At 37.9% G+C, this 22,812-nt stretch overlaps 1 protein-coding gene across 1 annotated transcript in view; it reads right to left on the bottom strand.

Moving 5' to 3' along the window:
• Positions 1-22,812, bottom strand: part of LOC126413295 (uncharacterized) — a 640,882-nt gene that overhangs the window by 428,898 nt on the left and 189,172 nt on the right. The window lies entirely within an intron of this gene.

The following is a 22,812-nucleotide window of genomic DNA, read 5'->3' as shown; positions in this document are numbered from 1 at the left end:
GTGAGCATGATGCAATGTTATTTTTTCATTGACCTCAAGGATCTCTTACCTTATGGACATGGGTGTATGTATACAGTTAATACATACAAGTACAATGCCCACTTTAACAGTAGTTTTGAAAGATGAAAAAGTCCTCCTTATAAACATTCTAAAGATAATAACAATTAGGCATGGAGGACTGGGTTGGGTGGAGTGGGAGAGAGGGGCAAGAAAGATAGGAAGGGAAGGCAGGGGCAAATGCAAGGACGAGGAAAAGGCTGGGAAAGGGAGAGAAACCGAGGGGAACCAAGGGAAATGGATAAGAACATGGCACTAGAAGTAGTTCAAACTGGCCCAGGCTGTGAAGTGTCATGCACAGAGATGGGATTAGTAGGACACAATATAATAGAGGGAGAGGGAAACCACAGAGAGAAAAGTGTGGATGACTTGTAGAGATGTACAACTATGAATCAAACCCAAATGATGTGACACATCAATGCCTTCACTATATATGAGCGTTTTTTACCCACTGTTTCTATTCCACTCATAATTATAGTAATTACAATAAGTCATTCTGTATTTATTTCGTAGCATAATAACATTTCACGATATTCAATAGGAAGCTTTTTATCAGCTGTCTGTGACATTACCTCACATATAATGCCCCCCCTCCCCCGAATAAAGCATAAACCTGTCTGTTGGTGGGGTGACTTGTTGCCTCAGCTATACAGATAGCCATACTGTAGGTGCAACAACAACAGAGTGGTATCGGTACCTGTTGAGAGGCCACGAAAACATGGTTCCAGAAGAGAGGCAGCAGTCTTCTCAGTAGTTACACGGGCAACAGTCTGGATGACTGACTGATCTGGCATCATTAACCTCAACCAAAATGGCTTTGCTGTTCTGGTACTGCGAATGGCTGAAAACTAGGGGAAACTACACCTGTAATTTTTCTTGATGGCCTGCAGCACTACTGTATGGTTAAATGATGATGACACCCTATTGGGTAAAATATTCTGCAGATAAAATAGTCCCCAATTCTGCTCTCTGGGCTGGGACTATTCAGGAGGATGTCATCATCAGGAGACACAAAACTAGCGTTCTATGGATCGGAGCATGGAATGTTATATCCCTGAATAGGACAGGTAGGTTGGAAAAATTAAAAAGGGAAATAGATAGGTTGAAGACAGATATACAGGGAATTAGTGAAGTTCACTGGTAGGAAGAACAGGACTTCTGGTCAGGTGAATACAGAGTTAAATACAAAATCAACTTGGGGTAATGCACAGGAGTAGGTTTAATAATGAATAAGAAAACAGGAAGTGAGTAAGCTACTATGAACAGCACAGTGAATTCATTATTGTAGCCAAGATAGCCATGAAGCCCACACCCACCACAATAATACAAGTTTATATACCAACTAGTTTCACAGATGATGAAGAGACTGAAGAAATGTGTGAGGGGATAAAAGAAGTTATTCAGATAGTTAAGAGAAACAAAAATTTCATTGTCGTGGAGGACTGGAACTCAATAGTAGGAAAAGGAAGACAAGGGAAAACAGTAGGTGAATATGGAATCGGGGAAAGGACAGGTATTTCAGAACCATATTTTAAATTGTACGACATTTACAGGAGCAGATGTGAAGTCTGACCACAATTTACCGGTTATGAACTGCAGATTAAACTGGGAGAGTGTGTAAATGAAGATGAAATAGGAGATATGAAACTAAATGCAGTATTTAATAGAGCAGTAAAAGACCTAAATTGAAACGAGGCCCCAAGACTAGACGACATTCCGTCAGAACTGCTGATAGCCTTGGGATAGCCAGCTAAGACAAAACTCTTCCATCTAGAGTACAAAATGTATTAGACAGGTGAAATACTCTCATACTTCAAAAAGAATACAGTAATTACAATTCCAAAGAAAGTTAGGTGTCAACAGGTGTGAATACTACCAAACTATCAACTGGAAAATACTAACATGAATACTTTACAGAAGAATGGAAAAACTGATAGAAGCCGTGCTCAGGGAAGATCAGTTTGGATTCCAGAAAAATGTAGGAACTGGTAAGCAATACTCACCCTACCACCTTTACTTAGAAGAAACGTTAAGGAAAGACAGACCTATGTTTATAGCATTTGTAGACTTAAAAAAAGTGTTTGACAATGTTCACTGGAGTACTCTCTTCAAAATTCTAAAGGCAGCAGACATAAAATACAGGTAGCAAAAGGCTATTTACAACTTGTATATAGACCAGATGGCAGTTTTAGGAGTCGAGGGGTATGAAAAGGAAGTAGTGATTGAGAAGGGAGTGAAACAAGGCTACAGCATACCCATGGTATTCAATCTGTACACTGAGCAAGCAGTAAGGGAAACCAAACAAAAATTTGGAATAGCAATTAAAGTTCAGAGAGAAGAAATAAAAACTCTGAGGTTTGCTGACAACATTGTAATCCTGTCAGAGATAGCAAAGGACTTGGAAGAGCAGTTGAATGGAATGGACAGCGTCTTGAAAGGAGGATGTAAAATGAACATCAACAAAAGCAAAACAAAGAAATGAAAAATCGTCAATCAAAACAGGTGATGCTGAGGGAATTAGATTAGGAAACGAGACACTTAAAGTAGCATACAGATGTGTTTTATTACTTGAACACCAAAATAACTGATGATGGCCGATGTACAGAGAATATATAATGTAGATTAGAACTGGCAAGAAAAATTTTTCTGAAGAATAGAAATTTGTTAACACTGAATATAAATTCGTGTGTCAGGAAGTCTTTTGTGAAAGTATTTGTATGGAGTGTAGCCACGAAAAGATTTGAAATAGGGACAATAAACAGTTTAGACAAGAGGAGAATACCCAATCTTTTGAAATGTGGTGCTACAGAAGAATGCTGAAGATAGGTAGATCATGTAACTAATAAGAAAGTACTGAACAGAATTGAGAATAAATTAAATTTGTGGCACAACGTGACTAGGAGAAGGGGTCAGTTGCTAGGACAGATTTTGAGACATCAAGGGATCATCTATTTACTATTGGAGGGAAGTGGGGGAGGTAAAAATTACAGAGGAAGACCAAGAGATGAATACAGTAAACAGATTCAGAATGATGTAGGTTGGTGTAGTTAATTGGAGATGAAGAGGCTCGCACAGGATAATGTAGCTTGGAGAGCTGCATCAAACCAGTCTTTGGACTGAATACCATAACAACATAATGGATTCACATCTTTCTTGAAGTCAAATGAACAATTCACCATTTATGTGATCGGAAACTTTCACGGCGTATGTGTTGTTTTCAGGGCTCTCGGGTGTCCAGCCAGATGCGATCGTCGAAGTCCCATGATATTTCAGCAAATAGCCTTTCCAACATCATCAGGTGGCTCTGATGGAATTGTCTGTGTGCTCATTATCAGTGTTATTTATAGCCGTCAGTCGTGCTTCAATTCATTGTGTCGACAGTCCGACTGCAGCTGCCGACATTCTGATTGCGAGTACGAAAGAGACCGGGGACGGTGAAAGATGGATTTGGCCTCGAGAAAGCAGGCATATATAATATTCCATATGGTTGTGGCAAATGCTACATCAGTCAAACCATCCGAACAGTCAAAGACCACTGCAAAGAACACCAATGCCACACGCGCCTAGGCCAGCCCAACAAATTGGCTCTGGCAGAACACTGCTTGGAAACTGGACACAATGTGAAATACGAGGAGACCGAGATTCTGGCCCTACCACCTTCTACTGGAACAGTATCTTCAAGGAGGCCATTGAAATTCATGTAACGGACAATCTCATATCTGACACACAGGTTTTCAGCTGAGCAAGGCATGGAAACCCTTACTTAGCTCCATCAATGAGTCACACCTCAAGCGAACACAAGATCTTTCTGCAATGGCTACCGAGGACACTCCACAGGATTTTGCATCCTCCACCACCCAGCTCGATGCCGGGGACAGTGCGGACCTGGGTCAGCACCTGCAAATGGATGGTCGGTGGCCACAATCGGAGTGTCGGTCCTCACAGTTGGAATGTCGGCAGCTGCAATCGGACTGTCGGCACAGGGAGTTGAAGCCCGACTGACAGACATAAATAACACTGACAATGAGCAGACAGACCATTCCATCAGAACCACATGATGCTGAGGACATTCCACAGGATTTTGCAACTTCCACCACCTGGCTCGACACCGGGGACAGCGTGGACCTGGGTCGGCGCCTGCAAATGGATGGTCGGTGGACACAATCGGAGTATCGGCACTCACAGTTGGAATGTTGGCACCCGCAATCGGACTGTCGGCACAGGGAATCAAAGCCCAACTGATGGACAGAAATAACACTGACAATGAGCAAACAGACCATTCCATCAGAGCCACCTGATGATGGAGGTAAGGTTATTCGCCGACATATCGTGGGAGTTCAACGATCGCATCTGGCTGGACACCCGAGAGCCCTGGAAGCAATTCACCATTTGCTTATTAACAGATATACGCTTTCAGTAAGACGTTTTTCCCTAAACATTATTAACTTATTTGTGTTACCAAAAATGCCTACATTCAAGATATGTTTTGAGTAAGTCTTTATATATCTTAGAAATGCAATCTTCTTAAGACATGAGAATGCAATACAAGTAGGCAACCTGCCATTCAAACTCAGATGTTTTATAATTATTATTTCTTTCCTTTCTCAGACGTTATTTCTGGTTAAAAATGGAAAGTGATGCGGACCTTGATCAAGTGTGATTTCCTTTTAACTGTACAGAATATGTTACATTGCATTTAGGACGTCATTATCAGGAGAAAGAAAACTGGCATTCTATGGATCAGAGCATGGAATGTCAGATCCCTTAATTGGGCAGGTAGGTTAGAAAATTTAAAAAATGGAAATGGATAGGTTGAAGTTAGATATAGTGGTAATTAGTGAAGTTCGGTGGCAGGAGGAATAAGACTTTTGGTCAGGTGAATACAGGGTTATAAATAGAAAATCAAATAGGGGTAATGCAGGAGTAGGTTCGATAATGAATAAAAAAATAGGAGTGCGGGTAAGCTACTACAAACAGCATAGTGAACACATTATTGTGGCCAAGATAGACACGAAGCCCATGCCTACTACAGTAGTACAAGTTTGTATGCCAACTAGCTCTACAGACGATGAAGAAATTGATGAAATGTATGATGAGATAAAAGAAATTATTCAGGTAGTGAAGGGAGACGAAAATTTAATAGTCATGGGTGACAGGAATTTGAGAGTAGGAAAAGGGAGAGAAGAAAACGTAGTAGGTGAATATGGATTGGTGGTCAGGAATGAAAGAGGAAGCCATCTGGTAGAATTTTGCACAGAGCATAAATTAATCATAGCTAACACTTGGTTCAAGAATCATCAAAGAAGGTTGTATGAATGAACCATGGAGATAGTAAAAGGTATCAGATAGATTATATAATGGTAAGACAGAGATTTAGGAATCAGGTTTTAAATTGTAAGACATTTCCAGGGGCAGATGTGGACTCTGACCACAATCTATTGGTTATGAACTGTAGATTAAAACTGAAGAAACTGCAAAAAGGTGGGAATTTAAGGAGATGGGACCTGGATAAACTGACTAAACCAGAGGTTACACAGAGTTTCAGGGAGAGCATAAGGGAACAATTGACAGGAATTGGGGAAAGAAATACAGCAGAAGAAGAATGGGTAGCACAGGGATGAAGTAGTGAAAGCAGCAGACGATCAAGTAGGTAAAAAGACGAGGGCTGGTAGAAATCCTAGGGTAACAGAAGATGTATTGAATTTAATTGATGAAGGAGATAATATAAAAATGCAGTAAATGAAGCAAGCAAAAAGGAATACAAACGTCTCAAAAATGAGATCGACAGGAAGGGCAAAACTGCTAAGCAGGGATGGCTAGAGGACAAATGTATGGATGCAGAGGCTTATCTCACTAGGGGTAAGATAGATACTGCCTACAGGAAAATTAAAGAGACCTTTGGAGAAAAGAGAACGACTGAATATCAAGAGCTCAGATGGAAACCCAGTTCTAAGCGAAGAAGGGAAGGCAGAAAGGTGGAAGGAGTATATACAGGGGCTATACAAGGGCGATGTACTCGAGGACAATATTAAGGAAATGGAAGAGGAGGTAGATGAAGATGAAATGGGAGATACGATACTTCGTGAAGAGTTTGACAGAGCACTGAAAGACCTGAGTTGAAACAAGGCCCCAGGAGTAGACAACATTCCATTAGAACTACTGAAGGCCTTTGGAGAGCCATTCATGACAAAACTCTACCATCTGGTGAGCAAGATGTACGAGACAGGCGAAATACCCTCAGACTTCAAGAAGAATATAATAATTCCAATCCCAAAGAAAGCAGGTGTTGACAGATGTGAAAATTACCGAACTATCAGTTTAATAAGTCACAGCTGCAAAATACTAACGCGAAATCTTTACAGACGAGTGGAAAAACTGGTAGAAGTCGACCTCGGGGAAGATCAGTTTGGATTCCGTAGAAATGTTGGAACACATGAGGCAATACTGACCTTACGCCTTATCTTAGAAGAAAGATTAAGGAAAGGCAAACCTACATTTCTAGCATTTGTAGACTTAGAGAAAGCTTTCGACAATGTTGAATGGAATACTCTCTTCCAAATTCTGAAGGTGGCAGGCGTAAAATACAGGGACCAAAAGGCTATTTACAATTTGTACAGTAACCAGATGGCAGTTATAAGAGTCGAGGGGCATGAAAGGGAAGCAGTGGTTGAGAAGGGAGTGAGACAGGGTTGTAGCCTCTCCCCGATGTTATTCAATCTGTATATTGAGCAAGCAGTAAAAGAAACAAAAGAAAAATTTGGAATAGGTATTAAAATCCATGGAGAAGAAATAAAAACTTTGAGGTTCACCGATGACATTGTAATTCTGTTAGAGACAGCAAAGGACCTGGAAGAGAAGTTGAATGGAATTTGCAGTGTCTTGACAGGAGGATGTAAGGTGAACATCAACAAAAGCATAACGAGTATCATGGAATGTAGTCAAATTAATTCCGTGATGCTGAGAGAATTAGATTAGGAAATGAGACACTTAAAGTAGTAAAGGAGTTTTGCTATTTGGGGAGCAAAATAACTGACGATGGTCGAAGTAGAGAGAATATAAAATGTAGACTGGCAATGGCAAGGAACGTGTTTCTGAAGAAAAGGAATTTGTTAACATTGAATATAGATTTAAGTGTCAGGAAGTCGTTTCTGAAGGTATTTGTATGGAGTGTAGCCATGTATGGAAGTGAAACATGGATGATAAATAGTTTGGACAAGAAGAGAATAGAAGTTTTTGAAATGTGGTGCTACAGAAGAATGCTGAAGATTAGATGGGTAGATCACATAACTAATGAGGAGGTATTGAATAGAATAGGGGAGAAGAGGAGTTTGTGGCACAACTCGACTGGCTGAAGGGACTGGTTGGTAGGGCGTGTTCTGAGGCATCAAGGGATCACAAATTTAGCATTGGGGGGCTGTGTGGAGGGTAAAAATCGTGGAGGGAGACCAAGAGATGAATACACTAAGCAGATTCAGAAGGATGTAGGTTGCAGTAAGTACTGTGAGATGAAGAAGCTTGCACACGATAGAGTAGCATGAAGAGCTGCATCAAACCAGTCTCAGGACTGAAGACCACAACAACAACAACAACAACAACAACAACAACAATATCTGGTGTTTATTGTTTGATCCTCTATTGCAATCATGAATCCTTCCGTCTCACTTTATATATTGCCTTTTCTTAGCCATGTGTTGGAGGCATCTTGATTGATGTGTGACTGTGTTAGATGATACAGGTGCTTGCCATGAATAATTTTCTTTTTCTAATTTACTTTCTTCGTATCTGTTGATGTTATGTGATCTAAAGGATTGTAGAAGTTGTTATGAAATTGCAGTGGTGTAGCTGATATATTTATATAAGTGATTGCTTTGTGTATTTTGCTAGTTTCTGATCATTGTATAAAGAAATTTCTTAAATTGCCTACCTGTCCATAATATATATGTTTTTTATGTCGATAAACAGACATATTTAAAGACAAAGAGTTTGGGCAGAGATGTCAGTCAAGGCAGAAGTGCAGAGGCAAAGATGAATCGACTGCCTCGACTGACATCTCTGTCCAAACTCTTTGTCTTTAAATATGTCTGCTTGTGTCTGTATATGTGTGGATGGATATGTGTGTGTGTGTGAGTGTATACCCGTCCTTTTTTCCCCCTAAGGTAAGTCTTTCCGCTCCCGGGATTGGAATGACTCCTTACCCTCTCCCTTAAAACCCACATCCTTTCGTCTTTCCCTCTCCTTCCCTCTTTCCTGATGAGGCAACAGTTTGTTGCGAAAGTTTGAATTTTGTGTGTATGTTTGTGTTTGTTCGTGTGTCTTTCGACCTGCCAGCGCTTTCGTTCGGTAAGTCACATCATCTTTGTTTTTTGATAAATTTTTCCCACGTGGAATGTTGCCCTCTATTATATTAATATTGTTAAATAATTTAGTTAGATGTGGATGTGTTGAGGTGAACTTCTTTAGCCAGAAATTTGCCATTTTATCTTTTCCAGGGGCTTTCCAATTGTGCGTGGAATTAATTGCTCGGATGACTTCATGTTGCAAAATTATCACTTCAGGCATTTGTGGTATCATCTTGTATGTGTCTGTTTCTGCTTGTGTCCACCATGCATGTCTGCTATGTTGTACCAGGTTTGACCATATGTTGCTCCAGAAGTGTTCCATATCTGTTATGTTTGGTGGATTGTCTATTTTAATGTATGTGTTATCTATTGTCTCGTAAAATTTCTTTTGGTTTGTGTTGAATGTTTGGTTTTGTTTCCTGCTATTTTCACTTTTTTTGTATCTTCTAAGTCGTTTGTTGCTTGTAATTTCTGCTTCTTTTCATATAATTGCTCTATTGCTTCTTGTTGTGAGATTTTACCTAACCTTTGTCGTTTTTTGTCTGATATTTCATTTCTTATAAATTGTGTTGGCTGTCTGATGTCTTTTCGCAGTTTTTCTATTCTGATCTGTAGCCTGTGTTGCCATGCTGGTTTTGTGGGTTCCTTCTATGTGTTGGTTGGTTCTGATCTCTGCCTATTGTGTATATTTAGTGTAGTGAGTGCTCCTATATAAACCAGTCGTTGTAACTCTTCCATAGTTGTATTTTCATTTATTTTGTTGTGTATGATTGTGTTGATAGTTGTTATTGTTGTTTCAACTTGTGGGTTATTTGGTGGTCTATGCAAGAATGGTTTAATGTCTGTATTTGTGTCTTTGTATTCTCTATAAGTCAGCTGAAATTTTTCTTCTATATCTAACATGTGTGTAGCTTTGTGTTCTATTTGTGCTTGTTCTGGTGGCAGTCTTAAGATTTTGTTTTCCTCTGATTGTTTAATTGGTGCGTGTTGTTCTTTGTTTGAGTCCATTACTGTATTTTCTTCTTCTTCTGATTGCACATTATTTTGTTCCAGTATTTGTTGTACTTGTTGTTTGATGTTTTCTAATTCTGACTGGGGTATCCTGTTATTTTTGATTATTAAACGGATGTGATCAGCTAGTCATTGTTCTGTTAAAAATTTTAATTCTGGGTATCTGGTAATAAATGTTGTGTATACTTGTGATCTGTATCCAGTTGTGCTGGTTCCTAAGTTTGTTGCTTGGTAATAACAGAAAATGAGGTGTCGGTTAACTTCATCTAACCATCTCATCCTCTGTCTTTGTTTTCCTTTGAGAGTGGTTGCAGGAAGCATATCTTGTAAAACACCTCTATTTGGATTTAAATCATTTACCGTGTGGCTAGCAGTGTCGTTACCATTGTGGACGGGCACAGGGTTCAAGTGTTATCCCCGACCATGACAGCGCTTGTCCGAGGCTTCATTAGTTTTGTCCTGAACCAACTAATCACAGTAAAAGGCGGGGTTAGCCCTATTAGTGGTTTGTTCTTTTTGTCGCCTTTTATGACTGGCAGAACATACTGGAGGCCTATTCTTTTCCCGGGCCTCCACGGGTTTTATTATTATTATTATTATTATTATTATTAATGAGACTTTTTCTTAGATACTGATTTCCCATTTAGCACACAAATCTTGCTAAATCACCATCTCCAGAAATTTGTGTCAAGTTCAAAATGTCATCCTGATATAAGTGAGCTTGATTTCAATGGAACACTGTACAATAAAACATGAGACAGTGAACAGAGGTGTGTTCGGGGTAGTTATACTGTCACCCAGTCTGTGATATTTTCCTACTTTGATATAAATGTGGTGGATTTTCAAGAAAGGTTAACTGATTTCTGTAGTTCAAGGTTAAAGGCTACACAAAACATCTCTGTTGCTCATTACGTAATTTGTGAGATTAGTTAGAAGTTGGATGGCAATGATTCTAATTTGTAAAATATATATGTATGACTCATTTTCAAGGTTCTTTTTCATGAGGATGGCCATGTTGAAATTTTCAACTACATTTCCAAATTGATTTCTAAACTATAATATGCCAAATAGTATGCAAGTTCTGTCTAGTAATGTCTAATGGTATGACGACTTACGAGCTCAAGTCGGAATGAAAGTCGATAAGCAACACACAGTATTCTATTTCTTAGCACATAACGCAGTTGTGATCAGTGTATTTGCCAAAATATTCAGCCCTCATGCAACACCCAGTTTCTTGGAGGCTCAACTGAAACAAACTACCTCTTCAAATCATTAATAGGATTCCCCATCTGCCTGGTAAAAAATTATGGTCTGTTCTCCTCCCTTTGCATCTCCACTATCTTAAACACTCTTCATTCCTCTGTTTTTTAAATAATATTTCACATCATCATTACTTCTATGCTGCTGTTTCCTTTTACAACATTTTACTATCATAATTTCTCTATTTTCCCCTTTCAGGTCTTCTCTCCTCTTCCTACCCGCTACCTTCCAATCTTGTCCTCCATCTTCCTGCTTTTGTCTATCTTTCATTTTCTGTGTCTACATCTTTGCTCTGGAGATGTGTGTGCCAAGTATGCAGATAAAGGATGGAAAAATCACTCTATTGTTTAATAATCAAATTTGGAAAATGCTGAGGAAAAACAGATTGTTGCACTCTTGGTTCAATAGAAAATGCACATCGCTTGAAATGCATATTTGGATTTCTACTCCAATTACTATGTTATAATGTGTAGTTTATGCATATCACCTTGACTTTGTAACATATGGTTCATAATTCTTATTATTATTTATTTTTATATTTAATATTATACATTCCATTCTGGATTTTCCATTGTTTGGTTCATTTTAACGTTGTAGCATGTTTCACAAAATATGTTCCTAGAAATAAGCTTAAATTACACTTACTGGCACAACTTCAAAGTATATAAGGTACACAGAGGAATATTATTGATGGTTGTCTGTCTAATCTTTGAATGTATTCTGTCTAGAGATCATAATAGCTGATTTCTGCCACTGTCTGAATATAGAAATCTTGTGGTCTACACAAGAGATGAAGTGGTTATTTGCTACTAGTATGACGGTTTTGATCTCAAACTGCAATATAGATGTATTATTCCACATACGGATGAATATATGAATTTTTTTTCTTATTTCTTTTCCCCCGAATGTATGCCACAACACAGGAAATATAGCATACTGCTTATGAATAAGTAAGACTACCTCTGTGGAAAGTAAACCCAATTGCAGTTATGGTTAACAATATTTCACAGTATGTAATGTAATATTTGTCCGCATTCATGTATTTTTGTAGGTGCTATCAAATGACTTACATTCAAAATGGCCACATGCGCAGCAAATAAAGGATAAATGACAACGTACTACAGACAATGTTTTCTTTCACAAAATTCTTGGAGGCCCACATACGAACAAAATATTTACTTTTTAAGTAATAGAATCCATTATTTTGTCCTCGATGGTGAGTGTTCATCAGAGATGAAGGTATCGTCAGGAGTGCCCAGGGAAGTGTAATAGGAACATTCTAATTCTCCATGTACATAAATCATCTGACAGACAGGGTGAGCACCAGTTTATGGCTGTTTGGTGGTGAAGCTGTAGTGTACAGGAAGGTGTCATCACTGAGCAATCATATGAAGATAGACACAACTTATATTTGGCGAGATGAATGGCAGCTTGCTCGAAATGTATAAAAATGTAAGTTAATGCAGATGAATAGGAAAAACAAGCATGTAACATTCGTATACAGTATTAGTAGGGTGTTGCTTGAAATAGTCACACTAATTAAACATCTAAGGTAAAATTGCAAAATGATATGAGAACATCAGGTTTGCAGCACAGAAGGTGGATGTTTGACTTTATTGATTTGTTACTGGTTGATGTAATCAGTAACCTTCACCATGCACTGTATGATGTCTTGCTGAGTACGTATGTAGATGTGTATCTTTCACTTTCATATGGATTACATAATTTCTTGTATTAGATTTTCAAAAGCTCATTAATACTGCTTTGGAACTTATTTCTACATGTTGTGTATTCCTAATGCAGAATTTGGTGCAGTATAGCTTAATTGTTCTATTTTTTCATTTCCTTTACTCCTACAAAGGAACTACTTAACTGTTCCAAAAGCTAGAAATTTATTACTAATTTAACTTGTGCACCTGTTCCTGTTTTGGCACCTTTTCAGTCAATACACTTATTCTGATGCTGATATTAAGGTTGATGTGGACGTTTCACTTAAATATATAGTTTATTAAATTGAAAGCTCTTCAGGAAAAATCAATATGGCATCGAAATTCTCAGAGTGCCTACTCAGGATGATTTAGCATAATGCACTGACTGTGTGAAAGCATTACTTCCAGTTATACACTTTAGTATGAGTGGCACAGGCCTTGAAAGTCCCTCCAGAATACATACAATCTCAAGTGAACCACACACTGAGGTGATGAGGGTAGCAACATGCACATGCAAATGTACAGATGCTGGTAGTGTCAGGTATAAAAGGGAAGTGCACTGGGAGAATTGTCACTTGTACTCAGGTGATTCATGAGAAAAGGTTTCTGATGTGACTGTGGTTGCACAAGCAGAATTAACAGATTTTGAATGTGGAATGGTAGTTGGCGGTACGACGCACAGGATATCCCATTTCAGAAATTCTTTGGGAATTCAGTATTTCGAGATCCACAGTGTCAAGAGTGTACCAAATGTTAAGTACTACCTCTCACCACAGACAACATAGTGGCTGACGGTCCCCACTTAATGACCGAGAGCAGTGCTGTTTGCATTGAGTTGTCAGTGCTAACAGACAAGCAACATTGCACGAAATAACAGCAGAAATCAACGTGCGATGTTCTGTGAGCACAATTCATTAGGTCGGTGTGGTGAAATTTGGTGTTAATGAGCTATGGCAGCAGAAGACAGACATAACTGCCTCTGCTAACAGCACGACATTGCCTTCAGCACCTCTCCTGGGTTCGTGACTATATCGATTGGACCACAGGTGACTGGAAAATCGTGTCCTGGTCAGTCTCGATTTCAGTGGTATGAGTTGATGGTAGGGTTTGAGTGTGGCATAGACCCCGTGAAGCAATGGACCCGAGCTGTCACCGAGGCGTTGTGCAAACTGGTGGTAGCTCAACAATGGTGTGGGCTGTGTTTACATGGAATGAACTGGGTGCTCTGGCCTAACTGAACCGGTCATTGACTGGAAATGGTAATGTTCAGCTACTTGGAGACCATCTGCAGCCATTCATGGACTTCATGTTTCTAAACAACAATGACATTTTTATGGATAACAATGTGCCATGTGACTGGGCCAAAAGTGTTTGCGATTAGTTTGAAGATCACTCTGCACAGTCGGAGCAAATGATTTGGCCAAACAGCTCACCTGAAATTAATCACTTCAAACATTTGTGGGACATAATCAAAAGATCGGTTCATGCACAAAATATGCACTGGCAACACTTTTGCAATTATGGATGGCTATATAGGTAGCATGCCTCAATATTTCTGCAGGGACTTCCAGCAACTTGTTCAATCCATGCCACATAACGATGCTGTGCTATGCCAGGCAAAAGGAGGTCCGACACAATATTAAGAAGTATTTCACGACTTCTGTCTACTCAGTGTATATTGCCTATAATATCAGTATACAACAGTGCACAGTAGAATTTTATTTCAGTGAATGTGCAGCTGAGAGGTGTCTCACATCTTCCCACTCTGTAACATCATCTTTATTGCACCTACTTATTTACTTCCTGTGATTTCAGTCTGTATTTTCTGAACTATTCCAGTTCCTAGTATCTGCAAACTCACCCAGTTTCCGAAATATCACAGTTTGCTATTCTTATGATCTTATTATCTTTACCTTTAAACATGTACTACATATTTTAAGTTCTTCTACAGAAAGCTGTGTGTGTGTGTGTGTGTGTGTGTGTGTGTGTGTGTGTGTCTGTACTCATTCTTCCATTTATACAATGGGAAATGACAGACAAACATCAAAGGTCATTTACATTGTTGTGAATTTTCTCTACATAATTTACTGGCTTCTATAGAATAAAAATTCTTCTCTTTCATACATCAGATCACTTCTCATTTCAGTCATGGGAACTGTTTGTCAGTTGCAGCTCACTGAACTGCAGCTGACAAGTCTGTGCCTAATTACCAATGTTAGCTCTCTTACCAAAGACACTAATAATTTATGTAGTATTGAAACTTTCTCTGTAGATGAACAAGTCCCCGAGATATGTGTGTCCCATTTAAACTGGAAGAATGCTCATCCTAACATTAGACAGTCATACTTTCAGTATATAGTGCTTATTTAATCTGATATTATGCTACCACAGTGTCATAAGTCTTACCTGAAATAGTGGCCCATGCTATTTAAGTATTTCTCAATTCTTATGCAGCTCAAGTCTTCATAGCCAATAGCACCATAACTGTTAAAATGCTTATTACATGAAAATCAACTCACTGCACCAATAATATGTTCATGACAATTTTAAAATTTTACAAATTGACAACTGGTGCTTTTCTTCTTTTTCAAAGTGTTATAATACATAATTAATACTAACAAGTAAAGTATTTCACATTCGCATGAATATTAGCAATTCACAGATTACTCTTAAAAATACAATACCCAACTTAATGTAAAGTTCCACAACACAAACATATGCAACTACTATGAAAAAATAGGAACAATAACAAAATTAATGTAATTTCAATGGACTTTTGTGCATTTACTGGTACAGAAACAATAAAAACTTAACACAAAAAACTGATTAAAAGAAAGCAGCAAATATGTCACTACTTGGTAACTACAAACCAAATGTTCAAGGAAAGTTTTTGAGAAGAAGAATGTTAGTGTGTTGCAACTAAATATTTCTATATGTATAAAATGACATTAACATTGTTAAAGTCTTCAATAATCAGTTTCAAAATTATCTGACATTCTTTTTGCTCTAGAGTTTCAATGTACTTATAAATCAAACATGTAACACTTACTGGATTTGGCAAAAAGATCTACAAACATGCTGCATGCAGCTTCAATTAATCAGAATACACAAACAGAACACTCAGCTTGCAATTTTTGTCTGCATATCGATCATGCATGTACTCAACAGAGAAGGGATTCTTGGAAAAGGAAAGTGTGACAGAAGGTGGGAGACTAATAATGACTGCAATACATTTTGAAAATTAATTTTCGTTGCCAAAATCATGCATTTTTAATAGTATTGTTTATATGGGAATAGAAACAGTAATAGTTTAGGTCTACACATGATAAATAAATAAATTGTGTTTACATATAAAAAGATTATTCTTTTCTTCTCTTCCTGCCCATCTCAATTGTGAATCTGTTATTTGTACATTGCTTTCTAACTTACCTACTGTTCTTGTTCTCTCTCCATCAGATTTCTACTTTTTCCATATTTTTTTCTCTTACCTAACCTTATACCTCTCATATTATTTTTCCCTCCGTTCTTATCTTTAGTTAATAAATAAGAAAATATTATGTTATTTCTTTGCAAGGAGAATTGGTAATCTAGCCATAGTACAAACTTACTTCATCACGACTTAATGTTCTAATTCAAAGTGGCATATATTGTTGCAACACAGTGCAAGCATGAAAAGCATCCAGGAAAAGTGAAGACAGAAAATATCTTTACAGGAAGGTAAAACTTGCTGTTAACATCATTAATTTTACTGGCAATGACAATGAGAAAGGTGGGAAAGTGGTGTGACAGAGTCAGCGACAGAAGACACAAGAAAGTCATTGGTGTGCACATAATGGAAGGAGGGATATGATGCCAACTGCAGCAGTATTCAAGCATCTGCCTTGAAACAAAACAAGTAAAATGCACACAATAAATATTTCATTGATGACATAAATAAATGTAGTATTAGACAACAATTTCTGTGATATTATGAACAAGACAATGAGAACTGTAACTGCAAAAAAGACTGCACAAAAGACTTCAAGGCTAGCAAAGAAACTTAGAAAACACTGTTCCATTTAGGGGATTTGGTTTTAAACGGAGCCTAAGCAACATAACTAAAGTGGCCAGTGATATATTTATTTTTATACACACTACACTGTTAATAAATTTTGCATAATGACAACCTCTAATGAGTATTGTCAAAGAACAGTGCCAGAAAAACATCCATTGTTGTGAACGCAAAGTTTAGTTTCATGGTCACTTCCCCTCTAAAGTGATGGACTATCAAATGGGACAGAAAAAAATTAAAAATAGGTAGAAACAAGGAAAGCTGAACATTTGGTCTTAATGAAGGAGCACCAACTTTTTCCTCTTTTTTCCACCAGCAAAATTTTGCAAGAATATGGTTCCCTACCTGGCTTCCTTCATACCTTTTAGATCTAAATCCTATACTACTGGTCTGGGATCTTGCAAAGAATACTATCTGTAGTTGTAATTTGTCAAGTGCATCTCTCTCTCTCTCTCTACCCTAGCCAGTTTTTGAGTTTCGTTTGTTGAGTAACAGAAGATTGATCTGTCATTGTTGTTGATTGGAATCCTCATTCATATATCAAATAATTTATCAATAATAAAACACCTGAATGCATTAATTTCCACACAGATACTCTAAATAAAGTAAAAAAATTGTAAACTGTAAAGCTATGTTTACAATGAGGGATTTGTCGCGGAGATTTGTACCCGGCACAAGTCACGGAGAAAAGTATCTCGGCATTTTGTACTCGCGAATTAGTTCAGGGAGATGTGCTCGGCACAAGTAGCCAGGTAGAACGTTCTCACTGGCGATATGTAGCGAGTCAGTTTCGCGCAACATGGCATCTGGTGCAGAACTTTAATTTCTATGCGCTAGCGCTGTGAATCTAATTGTAAAACGGGAGAATAAAATTCGGAGAAAGGAATGTAGATGGTGGGTGCGTAATTTTCTCGGTAAATGGTGTTGTCATGGAGCTTACAGTTCAGTGATGAGTGACCTAAAACTTCAAGACAAACAGGATTTCAAAAATTTTGTTTGTATGTCTACGACGGACTTTGAAGTATTATTAAATATGACTGCCCAATACTACACATTAAAGGACACAAATTTTCGAGATGCTGTAACTCCTGCTGAACAGCTTGCCCTTACATTATGCTTTTTAGCTGCTGGAGATTCGTATAGCTCGTTGATGTACATGTATAGGATTTCCAAATCCAAAATCATTCAAATAATACCAAAAATGTGTCAAGCTATAATAAAGGCACTTCAAGGAGAAATTAATGTAGGAACCGTTATCTTTATCTACCTTTTATTTAAATGAAAATTTAAAATTAAAAAGCTACTACTACTTGACAACTTCAGTTATCTTCTGAAAAATATATACATTTTCGGACTGCTCCCAAAGTTCAATTCAGTTACTTCACTTGTACACCCAAATTCTTCGAGCTCTTCCATTTTTGCTTCGGAAATCAACTCTTGTATCTTCTTTTGTAAAATTGTTAAACGTTTATTGTTCCGTATTTCTCTCAGTTGACATTCAACATATTTTGTAAACGACATGGACTTGTTGTCCTTTTTCCCTAGAATGTGCTGGCTGGTGCACTTGAGCACATCGTATGCAGCATCATCTGATGTGTTTAGATTATCGCTGATAATTTTAGCCTTCTGCGGTTGACTTGATGGCTCTGATTGTGTACTTGAGGTACTCTATTCTTTTCTGCAGGTACTCTGTTCCTCTTCCAGCGTTGTGTCCTCTTCACTTCTCTCTTCCGACGTACACTAAAATAAAAATATAAAAAAATGGGAAAACATTCTTCAGACTTTTTGTTTATTTTTTTCAGGTACCGAATTCTGAAGCACAGTGGGAGGAAATTGCACGAGAATTTGAAATTCCCTGGAACTGCCCTCGCTGCATAGGGGCTTCAGATGATAAACACGTACAAATAGTTAATCCTGCATATGCTGGAAGCAGTTATTATAACTACAAAGACACTTCCAGTATTGTTTTAATGGCATTAGTAGATGGCAACTACCAGTTTATTTATACAGATGTGGGAGTACAAGGACGTGTATCAGATGGAGGTGTATTTAATCGTACAAGCTTCAACAAAGCCCTTCAAGCAGGTGCGCTGCATGTACCAGGAACGAAATCGCTGTCTGGAAGAACAGTGTCTACACTCTACGTAATTGTTGCTGATAATGCCTTCGCATTGCAACAACACGTAATGAAGCCCTTCCCAGAGAGTCATAACAAAGGCTCAAAGAAAGAATATGTAATTGCAGGCTCAGTAGAGCCACAGTCTAACATAACAGTCGCGACACTCACTGCTGTAAAAGTTGTTGCCGTTTGACAGATGGAGCGACACTAGCGCTCCAAGCGGCAGGTAAGGTGAACGTCAGACGCGTTGTAAGCATAATGTTTGTTTACATCAATTTCCTACGTAATTTCCGAATTATTCGAGTTATTTTCTTGCCTCCAAGAGTTTCTTTAGTATCGGAAGGCATATATGTTTCTATTAATGATTCTAAAGTAAGCGCAAGTATGGACAAAAACCATGAATAGAGTGGCAAGCTACAACACATTCGTGAAGAAACACTTGTGACATTGGACAGAATTGCAGCTTACCACGTTGATATCAAAAGAATATAAAAACACAGATTCACATGTAAGAAGCACAGACATGTACCTCTACATGCAAAAGCGATTGACAGCTCGTTTATCGTTCTGTAGGCCTACTGTGTGTGTCATTGTTGCCTGTTGCCACAAGTACGACCTTAATCTTTATATTATTCAAAGTGGGTAAAGCAACTGCCAAATAGTGGCAGAAATATGCTGAAAACATTATAATGAGCTGATTACATTACATTTCACGAAAAACCAAACATTTGAATAATTTTCAAACAATCTGTCTGTAGGCACTTTGCTTGTCCCGTAATAGTTTCGCTCGATCTGCACATTCTGACACTTCACACGCTTTTGTAAGACATGAACAGCTGCACTTAATTTAACCACTTTATCGTCAAAGCACGTCTGTGGCGACGATTCGCACGAATCTGGCACTGATACATGGAGAGCTGAACTGGCTGCTTCTGTGTCATATGACTGTTTTACAGCTTTAGATTGACTGTCGAATCTTTATGGCAGTTTCCTCTTCATCGTCAGTTGAGGTGGCTTATTTAGTATGTCAAACAGTGTGGGTACTGCATTCCACACGAGTTTGTTATTGTCTGCGTTCATGAACTGGTTTTCTTCGAAATGTAGCGGACAAAACCTAATATTATTATACAGGTAAACTGGGTCTTTCTTCATAAGGTCTTCTCGTCTGCTATTAACAAGCCATTTTCTGCTTCTAAAACGATACATTCATCATTTATACACATATAGTTTGCAAGTGAATCCTGACGATACAGTTTAGTAACATGATGGTATATACCTCTCAGGATCCTTAGGAAACCTAAAAAGAGGCACCTGTGGTGTCTCCTTCCTGTTGTTGCTGCAATTTATTGCGCTACAAACGCTCCCGATGGTAAAAACCATTGTATAAATCAAAATAATCAATCACTATTCGCTTTCACGATCGCGCCGAACTCACAGTTCAACCTACCAGCCGCTTGGGGCGCTGCTGGCGCTGTAGGCAACAAAATCGAGGCGAAGTGTCGCGACTGTTATGTTAGACTGTGGTAGAGCCCATCGAGTTGTAGAAAATGCCTTTGGCATATTATCATCAGTCTTTCATGTTCTACGAAAACCGATTCACCTTGGCCCCAGATAGCAAGTATTGTAACTTTGTGCTGCATTTATCTTCACAATTTCTTACGAAGAAATCGAGAAGCTCGCACAATTTATTCGCCGCCAGGCAGTTTCAATTATGAAAATATAGAATGAGGGACCATAGAACCTGGGAGATGTAGAGACCAACACCACTCACATCGCTACCAAGAACGTGTAGAAATGTTGCCGAAGATGCGAAGCAAGTGAGGAATGAATTTGTTACATATTTTGTCACCGACGAAGGACAAGTGCAGTGGCAATATTTGTATGTTTAGTGCAGTGACGAATGTTAAATTCACAGAAAATGCTTTCTTTTTCAGTGCACAAGTGTAAAGAACACAATTACATTCCAGATTGTTATGTAAATAAATATTTTTGATACAAATAATGTAAAATAAATATGCTATAACTTACCTCAAACGTGGATAAACTCGTTCTTGGTTTGTTTATATCCTTTAGGAAGAGCAACAATTCGAAGGCATACCATTCTGATGAGCAAATCTCTTCTCTTCCAGGACCCGATGTCTTCAAAGAAATAGAATTATTGAATTCCCTGAGGAATTGTGACCCCACGTTATGTGATTTACTGTCCATCTCCTTATCGGAAACGTCGAATAAACACGCAAGGTCATGAATTAAATCTCGTTTAGCGTTTCTGTTTTTGTAATTGCGGGATGTGGGATCCCACAACGAATGCCATTCGCGAAATTCTTCAATAACTTTCAGAGTGTTATTTTTCGTTCACTTTGCCTTTGCAAATTGAGGTTTAAGGACTGATACAGGATACTACAAAAACCTAACCTCCTTGTACACACAACTGATTACTTGTACCCAAGATGCAACGCAACGAGTCTGCCTGACTGTGTACACAGTAGAAAATGTATCTGGGTTTTGTGCTGTGTTTTGGATCAGCGAGCGGATACAGGCACATGTGCCAGAACGGAGTATTTCTTGGAATTCTGGCGACGATATTGCAGGCACATGTCGCACGAACTTGCGAATTGTGCTACACCTCATCGGCTACATGTCCCGGGCGCAAATCTCCGCAACAAATCCATCAGTGTAAATGTAGCTTAAGACTTGCCCACACTGTTTCCTTAACATTTGCTCCTGTATCATGTAACACAAACATCACTAACAAGTTGCATGATACAAACAACAGTTTTATGTATCAGTTTCTGGTAACTCTTCATCATAAGTGATGGAGAGGAGTCATAAAATTATGAACTGTGTACAGAAGTAGAAGTACTACGTAATACCCTAATGGCTGGAATGAGGAGCTCCAAGTGAAATGGCAAACTAGGTAAAAAGTTCATTACACTATATAATATTTAAAATAAACCAGGAGAAATGAGAATTGCTTGTTATCTGAAATGATTTCTAAATACTATAAACTTCTATCATAACAGTTTTTACAAAAGAATTAACTGAGAATCACCTGAATACCTTACTCCTACAGTCTGTCACATCTACAGATATGAAACAGAATCGTAATTGAAGTCTTGTGATCTTTCCATTTTTCCTGAAGTACACTGACTATAAAAGGCGTTTAACCATGCATAATACAAAGTTGTAATAGGATATTTGAGTTCAGTCTACGAACAATAGGGTTTCTTTACAATCGCTGTTGTCATGGACTGGAGGAAAACTACTAGTAAACAGCAAGACGACAAATATGTCACAACAAGTACTAAAGGTTGAACAAACTAAATGATTAATGGTAATCTGTTTTAGCATGCAACTGGTGAACATCCTCTTATTACATTACACGTTGATTAATCTTCACTCAATGGAAGCACATTGGAAATTTTCCAGAGATATTACAACCAAACACACATTCAAATGTGAAACATGCAGTTCTAATGAGTAAGACTTTTCTAGTCAATACCTTGAGAACCTGCAGAAGATTGTAGCATAAAAAAGATATAACATTATTTTAGTTTTTGTCCAGTCAGTTTTCAAACATATAGAATAAGTAGTCAAATTATGTGACTTGGTACTGTCAAAATAAGATGTTGAGAGAATGATCATAAAAATTATTGCGAATTACAATGATATGACTGCAGTTGTGTGATGCTACCTTCCGAAAACATACTTTATCCATTAACAAAGTCTATTTTTTTACGGTTAGACAACCAAAATTAAGACTAACATTCTTCAGTAATTTTTGTTTGTTTTATACCTGTACATGTGCCTCAATTTAACATAAAGTTTGTAACAAAATAATGTGATGATTGCAGTGGCAGATCACTTCTTTTTTCCCCTGAGTTTTATAAAGCAATGGGTGCCTTATAAGGCATATCACAATTAATCATAATCATTCTCGAGCTTTAATTGCCTTCCTATCCTTCATATATATATATATATATATATATATATATATATATATATATATATATATATATATATAAGCTGCCACAAAGCAATTTCTGTGTATTCTGAACATGGCTTAATACGCACTGACAATTTCATTATACATGTAGACTTCACCTAAATGAGATTTTTAGAAAACATTAACTAAAATGAACAGTAAAATAGTTTGGTCAACATAGGCATCGCATAATGAACCATGAAAGTGTAATTTGCAATAGATGAGAGAAATTAAGGTGACAAAAAAATTACCCATAGATGCTAAATATACTTGCAACATCC

Source organism: Schistocerca serialis, chromosome 7 (assembly GCF_023864345.2).
Source record: "Schistocerca serialis cubense isolate TAMUIC-IGC-003099 chromosome 7, iqSchSeri2.2, whole genome shotgun sequence".
NCBI lineage: Eukaryota > Metazoa > Arthropoda > Insecta > Orthoptera > Acrididae > Schistocerca > Schistocerca serialis.
This window is presented reverse-complemented; position numbering and strand designations above follow the sequence as displayed.